The sequence below is a fragment of the Tupaia chinensis genome, unplaced genomic scaffold (assembly GCF_000334495.1).
Source record: "Tupaia chinensis unplaced genomic scaffold, TupChi_1.0 Scaffold000057_1, whole genome shotgun sequence".
Taxonomy (NCBI): Eukaryota; Metazoa; Chordata; class Mammalia; order Scandentia; family Tupaiidae; genus Tupaia; species Tupaia belangeri.
In genome coordinates, this window is record NW_006159515.1 from 981,096 (window position 1) to 995,381 (window position 14,286).

The 14,286-nt window shown below is 38.7% G+C and overlaps 1 pseudogene; it reads left to right on the forward strand.

Annotated features, from left to right (window-relative positions):
* Positions 1-11,652: 11,652 nt before the first annotated feature.
* On the forward strand, positions 11,653-11,766 carry LOC114009977 (uncharacterized; annotated as a pseudogene).
* The last annotated feature ends 2,520 nt before the right edge of the window (positions 11,767-14,286 follow it).

Sequence of the window (14,286 nt, forward strand, 5' to 3'; positions counted from 1 at the left end):
TCTTAAAGAAAAATATATTAGTAATCATGGTACATGGGAAGCGTTTATTGCCACTACTAATATTTCATACTCATGCTATGCCCTTATTTTTAAGATTTCTAAGTAACTTATCTACATAAATCAGGATTTAAAACAAAAATCATTATAGAAAGAATGTATTTAAATTACAAGGTAAGAACATAAAGATGTATTTTAATATCTCACTAGAAATATCCTTTGCCAAATTAGAAATGTATTGTTTCTCTTGTTGTTCTCTCATATTAAATGGGTTTAATACAGAAAGACATAGTAAAGGATGGAAAATAATTAACCATAAAAACATTTAAGGAACTGGATTTGAAATTTGGAAGAGCTCATTGGTCTCAATTTATACTTGAATCTCACATGATCAGTGTTGTATTGAGTGAATAGAGAAAACAATATTGATTATTTTGTTTTTGATTTTCAATAGTGTAACCATGAACAGTGTCCGGAAACATTTGATATTCATTGAATATTATTATTTGTCACAGAGTTTAAAATGAAATAGCACATGTACACTTACTAATTAAATTAATTATACTTACTGCATATTCTAGAGAGTACTGTCTTCACTTTTCATTGAAAAAATGACAGTTTTTTCTGTTTATTCTAAGCAAGGGAAATGAAGCTTTATACAAATGAAAATCTCTGTATTTCACATGGCCCCCAGAGTTCAGTAGTTAATGGTTCATTTTGGGCTGAGCAAAATGAAGTTATAAGGTTTTGAATTATAATCCATGTTCACATTATGAAGTTCTGGTATGTCATTTATTATGTTAGGCTATGCTTATATTTCCAAGAGAAGGACTTTTTCTAATGTTGTGCTGCATTTACTAAGAAAGTTTCAGCGATGGTCAAGGACAACTCAGCTTACTTCACTTCATAGCTTGGGGCATTCCAAATAGCCCCAGTAGCCTAACCTGCATCCGAAACCTCAGAGACAATGGCTGGAAAGAACTGTTTGGATGAACCTTTAGACCTGCTTGAGCAAACTTCTATGCTCTTCTTTCTCTGCTGCCATTCATTTTATATCAGAAAAAGAAAAAAAATAATGAGCATGTTTTTATGCTCAATCCCAGCCCCCTGCCAACCCTACCATGTTCTGTCTTTATGCCTCTGGCAATAAACAAGTGCATTTAGTTTATTTTAAATGTTTTTACCCACAGAGTCAAACTAGAGTGCTTTTTAGATTTTTAGAAACAAATGTAAAATTACTAGGAAAAACAGCAACAAAGAAATGGTTTGCACCATGCCCGTGCAACTGTATACGCCCACCAGCATTTCTGATTATCAGTGATTTTTTGGTGAATCTCCCAGTATGTCGCATATAAAAATTTGGGTAAAAGTACAACAGCTTTCAAACTAAAGAATGATTTAAAACTCTACACACAGACCTGTAACATCCTATGGTATATAACACCAAGACTTCACGAAGGAAAGGCTCAGAGCTCTGTGCTGAAAGCATGGAGAAATCCTCACCCTGCGCACCTTGACCTTCTGAACCAAAGCTGACAGCCAGTCAATTGTGAGCCTGTGCTGGGCCCCTGCCTAAAACATGGCACGTGAGCGTTAGCTGCAGTGACAGGCTGCTCTCACTAGGTTGTCATCCAGCCCATGCTCTACACAAACCATCACCATAATTCACTCTAAAGGGCTTTCTGAGAGGCCTAATGCTTTTTTCCCCCTCCCTGTACAGTGCAGAATTTAGGACAGCTTATTTTAATTTGATGACCTGAACTATGATCTAATAAGGGACAGCTGTGGCAGCTAAGTCCCCAGGCTACTTATTGTCAATTAGAATGAATCCTAAATAAACTCCCTCCATTCCTAACTTGACCTATTCTTGAACAGTAGGCAAAAGTGACACTTAGAAAAGGAAACGCAGGGAACTGGAAGGAATAGCCAATGGAATGTAAATACTGTGAAAGAGAGGACTCTTCAAACAAAATTAGAAGAAGGATGAGCAGTGATAATGACATTTTGATGTCGAATAATTGATAAACAGTGATAATGACATTTTGATGTCGAATAATTGCTATTGAAATTTTCTGAATGTGGAAGATATCCATGGGGAGAACACAAAGGAATATCAAGCTGTCAAATAAAATGTACCATGTTATTAGAGTTAAGCTAAAAATAAGTGCATTTTATGTGAATAAAAAAAAAGTCTTTCTTCACATAGAGAAGATAAAATGCTCTGGAGCCATTCATTACAGACTTTTTCTGTCTGTTACTCATAATCCAGACACCCTCACAACAAGCCCTAGGGCACCAGTATGCAACTCCATATACATCTGTTAAACAAGTTTCTCAAAGTAATATTTATTTATTTCATGTGAGCACACTCTAGTTTGTATCCTAGTCTATCCTCACACGTTAAAGAAAATGCTAATTGTAATCCACTAAACTGATATCACCACCCCTTCAATAGACAGGACCTATCATTTGACAAATGATATTCCAGAACCAGGAACATACAAAACGTAATTCCGAAATAAAATTTTAAGCATTTTAAAATAGTATCAGAAAGTATTTATCAGCCCAATGAAAATGTGAAAGCATTATTGACCAATGCAAATTTATTAGTAACATTGTTTACTGCTTTCCTTTTTTTTTTTTTTAGAGGTTTTCTCATGCACTCACCAGACAGACAGAGAGAGAGACATAGAGACAGAAGAGACAGAAAGCGAGAAATCACTCCCCCAGGGGGGATGGTCACACCGCAATCCCTTCTCTTCCATTCTCCTCTCGGGATCTTGGGCATGCATGCACACGCGCCCAGCATGAGTTCTAAGCCACCGGGTCTGGGATGCGAACCACAGTCGACTACGTGGGAATCCAGCTACGCAGCCATTACACTAACTACTGTTCCTGTTTACAGCTTTCTTGAGTGAAGGGCCTGGTAGAAAGAATAAAAGGAAGAAGACATTACAGTGCTTGACTGCCATCCTGAACCACAGCCACACGCTGGTTTGCCAAGAATGTCGTACTCAACATATAACATAGGGAACTAATTTCTTAGCTTCATCAGCAGCTCTTGTATATATAAATGCCAGAAGTGGCCATGGACACCATATAAAATCAATATGAAATAGGACTTTTAAGTCAGGAAGATGCACTGAGTCTCCATGTATCAGGAAGTGTAAAACTTGCAAGGGGCTCGGCTTGCCAAAATTGTTTAGCTAGAATTGTGTTGAGATTGGATGATAGGTTTACAGCGACTGTAAGGGCATAACTGACAGGTGGGATTGCTCAGAGAGATTAGCCTTTCCTCTCAGAGGATCAAATCTGTGGAAGAGTATTGTCAGTTTGACGGTGGAATCACTTATTGTTACCTATTTTTCTGCCTTGACATCATTGACAAAATAAAAGCATAAATGTAATGTTTTTTAATTTATGAAACAGGGCATTGACTCAAGCCAATTTCATCATTAGTAATAAATCAATAGGAGAAACCTATAATATTGCAATTCATTCTTATTATTTAGGAGCATTTTTTGAATGTACATATGTGTGTGTGTGTGTGTGTGTGTGTGTGTATGACTATTAAACACACTACATACAGCTAAACACACATACACACATACCTCACACAAACACTTATGATAAAATAACTAGTCAACAATAACTAGTCAACATTTATTTTTATTGATTTATTTTTAAGCTGTGAATTGCCCTCTCTATTAGTTTTCCTTTGGTTCTCCTTTTTCGTAAAAATTTAAGATGAAAATAACCATAACTTTGAGCATCAAGGGAAAGCCTTTAATTTTAAAACCTGGGCACAACCCCAGAAACACAGTGGTCCTATACCTCTGCAATTCTGGAAGCCACACAAAAGACCAGGTTTGAGTGCCTTGTCAAACTACATAGGCCAGGTACTACCTGGAACACATTTAGAGTACCTTGAAGTGAGACCCTAGGGAAAGTGTTTGTTTCATGTTTGTGTGTGTGTGTGTGTGTGTGACTTAGAGTACCTTGAAGTGAGACCCTGGGGAAAGTGTTTGTCTCATGTTTGTGTGTGTGTGTGTGACATACAAAAAATTATAACAATAATAAATAATAACCTGGATTTAGTCCATTCTATAGTACGGGAATGATTAAGAATTACATGATATTGGGGCCAGCAGGTGGCATGGTGGTTAAGGGCACTGGACTCCCACATGCCGATCGAGGTTTGCATACTAGACCTGTCAGCTTACTCTCTCTCTTTCTTTCTCTCTCTCTCTTTCTCTCTCTGTGTCCTTCTCTGGTCATTTTTTTAAAAAAGAGTAAATAAATAAATAAAGTTAAATAAAATAATTCTTAAAAAAAAAAAAAACCCAAAAACAGAATAAAATTATATCATGACCTAGTGGTGACAGTGGCTGGATCCCACACGGCTGGCTACAGGGTTTGAGTCCTGTAACCAGTGGCTTAAAAAACAAACTGGGTGCATAGACCCACATGCCCAAAATCCCAAAAAAGAGGCAGATATGGGGAAGAAATTATAGTGAGACAATTCCCCATGGGGGTGATTTCTCCTCTCACTATCTCTCTGCCTCTCTAGTGAGCACATGCACTCTCTAGCAAAAACTTAAAATTAATTAACTAATCAATTTTAAAAAGAATTATATTGTCTTAGTGGAATAGTGTATGGTTATTAGTTACAGCATTAAAAACCTATTTAAATAATATGAAATATTTATGATAGAAAGTTAAGAGAAATAAAAATAATGCCAAGTCTACATAACAATGTCTATTAGGATAAAATATATTAGTCCATTTAAAGAAACCATCTGTATGGTTATACAATGGGCACTTTGCCTTACTTAGCCATATCAAAGTCTTTTTTTTTTATTTCCAGTGTATAGCAATATATACATTTGATTATCACATATGATATGATTTTGTAATTAAAGTAATATAAATTTTAAAGCTTTAAATGCCTTTGTGTGCAAGATCTGGCTTGTCAACTTAGATCTACAGTACCTATGCCAACTTCATTTATAATCAGAAAAGCGTGAATTAAAACAGCACTATGATAACATCTGATGGGTAGAATATTAATTCTGATAACTCCAAGAGTGGGTGAAAACTCAAGGATACAGAAACTCATATATTGTTACTGTAAATATAATTTACTAAAGCTATTTTGGACAAAAATTTGACAATATTTGAGAAAGTTGAAGATTCAACAATTCTACTTTTAGGAAAACATGCTTCAAAGCAACCCCACATAGGCAGTATGAGGAGAATATTAGTGTGTTACTACAGTATTATTTGCATTAACAAAAATGTGATAGTTTTCTATGGAATCTCATTAAGTGAATGAATGAACTATTTGTCATAAATTCATGCATAGAAAAGTTGTTAAAATTGAGTGAATTTAATCTTTATGCCTCCAATGAACGAAAAATATCTGTGAACAATATTGATTGTGGAAGTGGGCAGCAAGAAGATACGTGTATTACAATAGTAATTAAAAAAAAAAAAACTATGAAAGAAATGCAACATATTTTTATAGATTCCACTGACCAAATGGGCAAAGGTAAAAATTGGCCTAAGGATAGACACTACCTCTAGGGTAGGAAGAGAGGGGAGTGGAAGAAATGAACCTGCAAAAACATTAATTGCAAGAAAAGAGCTGAGGTAATTGTCACACAGAGCTAGCCTTGATATTTTATCTGATTTTAAGATGTATGACTATCATTTCTAATACTGTCTCTGCCTTTCTGTATGCTTGAGATAGTTTATAAAAAAAGAAACTCATGAAACAAAATTTTTAAAGCATACAGGTAAAATTCAGTATTAATTTTAAAAAAACAGTTAACCATTTTTAATGGGTTCTGTGATAGTTTTATCTCACATGTTACAAGAGCATATTAGAGGTTAGGTCAGGTATGAGAAGAATTCGTTTACAGTGAATGCAATGAAATAAAAAGCCATTTCTGCTCACTCTGTAAACTCCACTGCAGGGTCTCCCACACATCTCTGTTCTCCATGTGAGAACTGTACCTGGGGCAGGTGCGCTCCGTTAGGGACTTGCAGCCTGCCATGCTCGCCCCTCAGGATGTGCCCAGGAGCTCACCTTCAGCACTCTAAAATGAGCCTCTCATAACAGACTCCCCTTACCCCCTCTCCTCCTGTGATCTGTGACCTTTCAGCAACTGGATTAATACAATGCAGATAAATCAGTCTTCTCCACAAGAGCAACTCAACCTAGTTTAATAATGAAGGGAAAAATGATTTGACAATCACATAATAGTTTTCTAAATTACTTTAGGTTTTAAAACAAAATAGCACTCCAGAAGTCCAGTAAATGCTCCTCTGAGTGCTAGAATAGCTAAACCTCCATTTTGACTTAAGAATTTTGTTTTAGATGGAGAAGTACCTTATGAAAATTAACTTTCACAGTGTTTTTTCCTATAACTAGTTAAGACTGTCCATTTTATTAAATTTTGTGCAAGAATTTGTAAACAGAGTGTTCTGGGAGGAATGTCCCTTAGCAGATATAAAGCCCAGTGAGGGAAGACTTCTGGTCACTGGTGACCTCAGTCAGCAACTCAGGAGTGAGCCCAGGAGATATGGTGGGGGGAGCGGCGGGAGGATAGTAGCCGGCGATCTTCTGGTGACTTCTTAACCAGGTACAACTTCACTGCACTGCCTCCCGCAGGCTGAGAGGAGGAAATAATCCCGTTATCTTCAAGCTACTTCCAGCCAGAGATTCTAGTGCTGGTAGTGACCGCAGTTTTAACAGATACGCGAAAGTAATCCTCAACTATTTGTCCATGAGTTTTAGTATCAACTGTGCATACTCTTGTGACATTTTTTCTATTTACTAGATAGATATAAGGTTAGTTATTTGGGCCGTGTCAGTTCACATGTGTATAAACTCATCGGAGCCATGCAGGTTTTCTGGAGATAAGATCGAGTAAACGAATTTCCCCTGCATCAAGCAAATGGGCTGGTACAGAGGCATGACGCAGAATAGCCTCACCTTGAGGTAGTCCAAGCTGTTGTCCACATCATTCTTTTTTTTTTTTCCCCACATCATTCTTAATACCTTGTCGACAGTGGAAAGATACGGCGTTGTTATAAATGTAGCTTCTCTGGGGCCAACAGGTGGTGTGGTGGTTAAGGTAACTGGATTTGCACTGTGGTTCCAGATCAGGACCTGGTGTCCTTAAAATAACACCAGATGTGTTTACCTGCACAAAATCCCAGGTGGAGAATGGACAAGAAGGGATTGTGGCATGACCATACTCCCGAGGGGTGATTTCTTACTTTATGTCTCTCTTCTCTCTGGTGAGCACATGTACCCTATGAAAAAAACCTAAACTAAATAAATAATTAAAATAAATGAATTCTGCTTCTTAAGGATCTTGGTTCTATGCCCACTCATTCGTTGCAGTCATCCTGTTGTTCCTTTTGGCCATGGTTTGCTCTGCCTTTCTAGGCCCGAGATGTCATCTTTTCAATATAGGAAAAAGTAACTGAAGTGGTAAAGTAGCAGTTCCCCATCCATTTTCCACACATACGTTCTCTCGTTTCCTTTCTGCCATTACCTTTTATGTGCCATAAATATCTCCCACTCTACAGAGTAAATGGTTTTATACTTTAAAAACATATTGATACAATTTCGTGTAACAATCAACTTAGCCGTGTTGAGACTGACAAGTATGTTCTATAATATCATAGTGATATTGTTGTAATTCAAGCCCAGCAACTACCTCTGGCACATACACTGCTCTTAATGCATTTTTGTTGTTTATGATGTCAACAGATGCTCTGGGTTAAATTGCAGCACTCCATCACAATGCCGACTGTGTTTGACGATCCCGCTCTCTTCCAGTTTACCTTGCAAAAGATACAGAGGCAGACTACCCTGTGCAAACCCAGCACCATTTCTCATTGGCCCAATGGGAAATAGTGCTCATCATGCTGTTTTAAGTGAAAAGCCAGATGTGAGTAAAAATAAAATAATTACCAGCTGCTGTTTAATCGTCACCTTTTGGGAAATTAGGAGTAAGGGAGACTGCAGAATAAGTACCAGGAGGTAAGTACTAAAACCCACTCCTTCTTTTCTAATTAGAAATGAAAATTTTGCTAATAGGATGAATCATATGAAACCAAGTAGTGACAAGTAGCTACCTCAGAAGATCACAATGACATAGATTCTTGGCATCTCTGTGGCTCAAAAATGTCCAAATTGAGCCATTTACATGGTAAGTGTATGCATTTGAGAAATAACTTCTTGATTTCTGCAATAAAAATACAAAGTTTTCCTATTTCCTATTCGTTGATATGTTTTATTTTATTGATCCACCAATGAAAACTCCTGCACTTTGACATAAGAATTAGCTGATACACTAAAGTTTATCTAATTAAAATTTGATTTTGAATTACATAATTAAACTTTGATCCAGTTATAGAAAGTTAATATGATACACTAAATATTAATCAATTTATGCAAAAATGATACCATAAAGCATTTAATTTTATTAGAAAAATGTGGAAGCAGGGGCAACAGGTAGCGTGTGGTTAAGGCACTGGACTCCCACATGCCAACCACAGTCAGTCCCAGATCTGGTACTTTGCTTTCTAACTTTCTCTTTCTCTCTCTGGCCAAATTTAATAATAATAATAATATGAAATAAACGATTCTTTTAAAAATATGTTTAAAAAGTTTTAAACATAACTCTTAAATGCTTATGGAGATCTTAATGACACCAGAAGATATTTTTGCAAATATATAAAATAGTAAATTAAAATAAAGGATAATTCATGAAGAACTTAATGTAGAATAGAACATATTTTCACAATAAAGGATTTATTTCTTTTTGGAATTGACACTAATTTTCAGACAATGACTAGAATTGTTTTTCTAATAATTACACAACTTTTTGTTGGAAAAAGTTGTGATTGCTGCCTGCTTTGGTCAGTCCTCTGATGTTTCATAACTGAATGTTTGAGACTTGATGATTCATAAGAATAGAGGTTTATTTAGCTCACAAGATTGGCGCTCAATGTCAAGGGGCCACCCCTGTTGCGGTTCTTCTTGCTGGTGGATAACATGGCACAGGGTAGGATTTATAAGAATAGAGGTTTATTTAGCTCACAAGATTGGTGCTCAATGTCAAGGGGCCACCCCTGTTGTGGTTCTTCTTGCTGGTGGATAACATGGCACAGGGTAGGATTTATAAGAATAGAGGTTTATTTAGCTCACAAGATTGGTGCTCAATGTCAAGGGGCCACCCCTGTTGCGGTTCTTCTTGCTGGTGGATAACATGGCACAGGGTAGCACAGGGCTCGACAGAGCAAGCGCAGAGCAGTGCATGTGTGTCCATTGTGTCCATGTGTCTGCCCTTCTTATAAAGCTAACAGAAGCCAACCCAGGAGCCTGACCCTGATGACCTCATCCAATCCTAGTCACCTCCCAAAGCCCCGGCTTTCAACACCATCGATTAAGTCTCCACCTTCTAAATGTCATTCCAGTGGCTTACTAAATGTTAACATGTACATGTAGGGCAGACCCACTAAAACCATAGTACTGTTTATTCTATTATAAATTAATTAAAATGTGTGATGCAATATTTTTTGAGAGGTTTTTGCTATAGGGCACATGCACTCACCAGAAAGACAGAAAGAGACAGAGAGACAGAAAGTGAGAAATCACCCCCCAGGGGGGATGGCCACACCGCAATCTCTTCTCCTCCATTCTCCTCTCGGGATCTTGGGCATGCATGCACACGTGCCCAGCATGAGTTTAAGCCACCAGGTCCAAGACTCGAACCGTGGTCGACTACATGGGAGTCCAGCGACATAGCCTTTACACCAACTGCTGGTCCCTGTGATGCACTGTTTTTAGTTATCCAGCCCATCTCTGATAAAATTGAATCCCTGAATTTTTCCATTCAGAATTTACTGTAAATATTAAGAACTCTAGTCAGTAATCTGTAAGTGCTTAAAATCTATAGCACAGACATCCCCAGTTGGGCCTCTTTAAGAACCACCTGCACTATCCTTAGACTTTGTACAGCTGTTCACTCTGCAGACTCTTCATATACTCTTACTGTTCTATAAATGAATTCAGACTTCCACAAATTGGATTTCTGAATGAAGATTACTGTAAATTTCCCAGGGTGGTGAATGTGGGTTGGATATTACTATTTAGAATGCTGTTATTTATTTTCTTATCGATTGTAACATTGCATTAGCTCAAAGTCTCTTGATTTTATGCTAAATAAAATCTCGTCTCAATTCATCAAAACCGAGGTGCCATGCTATGGAGTGGAATAGGGTACACAGGAGTGAAAAGATCAGTGGGTTGTTCAAAATGACAGATAGAAGACAGGCCGTTTGATGAGCTGGAGAAGAGAGAAGATAATAGGGAAACAGATATCGTCAAGGTAAGATTGGATGAGTTTGATAAGTCATGCTGCTACTTGCCAGATAAAATATGTAGCTTTATCAAAAGCATCTCTCAAATTAGCAGAGATTAAAGAGACGGACAGGTCACCCGGCAGGGAAATTAATCACGCGGGGGTTGGTCTTTTAGTAGAGCTTCAGGCTCTGACGTTGATGGGTGCTGGGTGACGCTGGGGCATCCTGTGCTCCCTCCATGTGTACATTGGCAGGTGCATATAATTATAGTGATCACGTGTTTCTGTGCTTCACCGAGATACTGAGAATTAACTACAATTACAAAGAGGGACTACAAAATAGCTATATGATCCACACATCTAACAATATTTGAGGGTATTTAAAAAAATTATTCATTATAGAGAATGCATGGTGTGCACGTGAAAGAGAGAGGGACAGAGAAAGAGAGAGAGGCGCCGTCTACACGGTGTCATCTCTGTGATCCCCCGTCCCCAGCCCTCCAGCTCCTCCCATGCTCAGATATTCACATGCACCAGCGTGTTTTCTGGTCAGCTTGAGAATTTGAATCACAGTCCACGACCCAGCTTCTAGCACTGCCATTCAGTTTGCTACCAACTGCACCACTAGGCCAGGCGCATATTGGAGTTCTACAATTTTTTATTTTTTCAAATCAGAAATAAAACCTTAGGAAAACTGGTGCTAAGGCCAGACATAATAAAAATAATCACAATATCCTGAAGAAATCTAAATTAAACATAAAATATGCACCTCAGGTATGACCACACTCCTCAATGTGTGAGACTTTTCCAGTGATAGATCTAGTGCTGCCCGTTTTGTGCTTCAGCCACTAAGAATGCTGCAGCCCTGTGTTTGCAGAGGACTGGCAGCTTCCGGAATGCAGACCCTGCCCTGCCTCCTGTATCTCCTTGTCCTGGGGCCCAGTATGACTGGGGTCTCAGCAGCGGGGGCTCCGTGGGCACCCGGGGGCAGATGTGGTGGCTCCTCGTTCTCTCTCCCTCTCTAGTCTTCTTCCTTCTGCTTTTAGTCTGCTTTTCCCTTTCTAACCACTTTTACACCCTCAATCTTCTTGGTCTTTTCCATTAAGCTCTACATGTTTGTTACCAAGCCTGCCACTTCGAGTTTTCTTACATGGAAAAAAGAGAAGGTACGAAAGAGGGAGAGGAAGGGAGAGGAAGAGCAAACATTTTCTCTTACAACAAAAGATTAAAACATATATTTAAGGATGCCTTTCAACAGAGAAATAAACTTAGCTTTGTGCAGTGGCAGTATCGTAGCCAATGAGGTTTATCCGAGGCACGATTATTGCTAATTGAAACAGAGAAATAAACTTGGCTGTGTGTTATTCAAACTGCAGGGAACAGACCTCAGAGCACTGCCCAGCAAGACTGGAGCCACGTGGAGGCCTGGGTTTGGTTTCTGGACCAACCTCAGTATTCTGGGCCTGGTTGCGTGCCTGCAGTCCTCAGTCATTTGGAGTCTGGGACACAGCAAGGCCCTGTCCACAATGCCATCTCTGATTCTCTCCCTTCCACTCTTTCTCTCCCTCTTGTTCTTATTTAAAGAAATAAAAATAATATGCACTCTAAATGCAAATAATCATAACAATTTTTGAACAGATTAAACTTTAAATAATTTTTTCCCCTATAGGGTGCAGGAGAAAGATAGAAAGAGACCATGAGAGGGAAAGTGAGAAATCACCTCCCAGAGTAGATGGGCATGCCACAATTAATTTTCCTCCTGGGATTTTAGGCATAGCACGCATAGGCACCCAGCATGATTTTTGAGTTGCTGCATCCAGGACTCAAACCATATTTGACCATGTGGGAGTCCAGTGCCTTAACCAGCATGCCACCTACTGACCCTGTCCAACTCCTTCTCAGGCACATTCTCACTATGCTACCCAGGCTGGTGCAAAGCTTGAGAGCCTCTTGTCTTGGCCTCCCAGAGTCTGGGATTGCAAGTACACATCACTGCACACAGCCTTTTGGTTTGGGAATCCAACTGGGCATTTCCTGTCATCCTAACCTGCTAAAAGGCACATCCCAGCAGTGGAAGACACGACAGCTGGGCCCAAAATGTTATTTTTTTACCATTCATTGTACTTAAAATTAAATATTTCATATTATATTAAGAATGCAAAAAAAAAAAAAAAAAACAAGTTGCCATTTAAAAGTGTCAAATTCAGGGACAGCAGGTGGCATGGTAGTTAGGGCACTAGACTCCCACATCTTCGATCACCAATTGAATCCCGTAACTGGTGGCTGGTTTTCTCAATTTTCCTCTTTGTCTTTCTCTGTCTCTCTCAGTGAGTATGCATGCTCTACAGCAAATTAAAATAATAATAATAATAAATAAAATAAATAATTCTAAAAATTTTTAAAGTGCCAAATTCTCCACTGAAATAATAATAATTTTATTTTTATTTAATAATTTTGTCTTTATACCTAGCCTCCATTTTTTAAACAGATTAAAATGATTAAAGGAGAAAAGCATGTGATAATAGAGAACTATAAATATAAATATATCATTATATGTTAGATTGAAATTTTTATGTAATCAAATTACATAATATTCATGACAATCATTTATCAGTATCTCATATAAAATGTTAACTGTAGAGCACTATATTATATTAGGCAGACAATGGTAAGCTATGCTGAAGGAACAAATGAGCCCAAACTTCTCATTGGTTTCACAAAATAAACTTATAAAATACTCTATGGATTTAGACCACCTTTAAGACATCATCCTCCATGTACACTCTCAGATCCGGGTGCTCTGATTTTGGATCTCAGCCACCTCACTAGGAGACTTCTCCTCAGTCTTCAGAAGTTACCATGAGGTGGCCCCAAGACTACTGGAAACTCTTGTTTCCTTGTGCCTAAGAGGGGACAATCATGGGTCATTTATGCTACAACAGCACTCATTCTTTAAAAGAGCCCAAGTAATTTCCAGGCTAAGTGCGCATTTTCCGTTTTCTATGAGAAGCTTCCCAAGGCACCATGGTGGTACCATTGTAGTGACTGGTTGGGGGCAGAGTCCCAGCTGAGTTCCTTTTCTGAAGAACTCTCAGTTCTGATTCTGAGAAGCCTACTGAGACAGACACCGCAGGGCTCAGCTGCAAACACTTGTAAGTTCTCTGGAGAAGAAAGAAAAGGCACTGAGCAGCCATGATAAAAAGCATGGAAGGAAGCTCAAATTTTAAACAGGCTGTTGTGGAAGACTTCATGAAGTTAGGGCTTGAAGGAGCTGAGAGTGGTCACCTGGGCACTAGGGGAAGAGCTTGAGGGAGAAGGGGCGCAGGCAGAGCGGCTGCACTGGGATCGCCTGGGGTGTCGTGGTAAAAGACTCAGTCAGGATGGTGGGAGGCCCGCTGAGGCCGTAGTAGAAACCGTACTTACTAAGTTCTGCAGTAAGAGGGGGCAGAGAGATTGCGCTGCACTAGGCCTTGCAGATCTCTAGCTTTTACCTTGAAGAACTAGAAAATGTCAGAAGATGGTAAGATCAAACTCTACAGGGTCACTCTATATACTGTTTAGGAAGCCATTGTGTTAATTCAGATGAGTGATGGTGATTTGCACCAGATGTTTTCTGTGGCAGTTGTGACAAATGGTTAGATTCTAGATACATACTCTTCACCCAGTCAGGATTACTGGTTCCTATGTTTGGGACATGTGGCCTGTGCCCTTCCTCAGAGTCCACCATGAACAAAGATCTAGTATTTCATCTAAAGCTCTGTTGTTACCATTTAGAATTCTGAATTATTTGTTAGCAAAGGCTTGTTCCTATACTTGCATCTCACACTGGGTGCTATAAGCTATCTGCCAGTCCTGAGCATGATTCTGAGTTTTGGTTTCTCAATAAATAGGATGAGATTCTTCA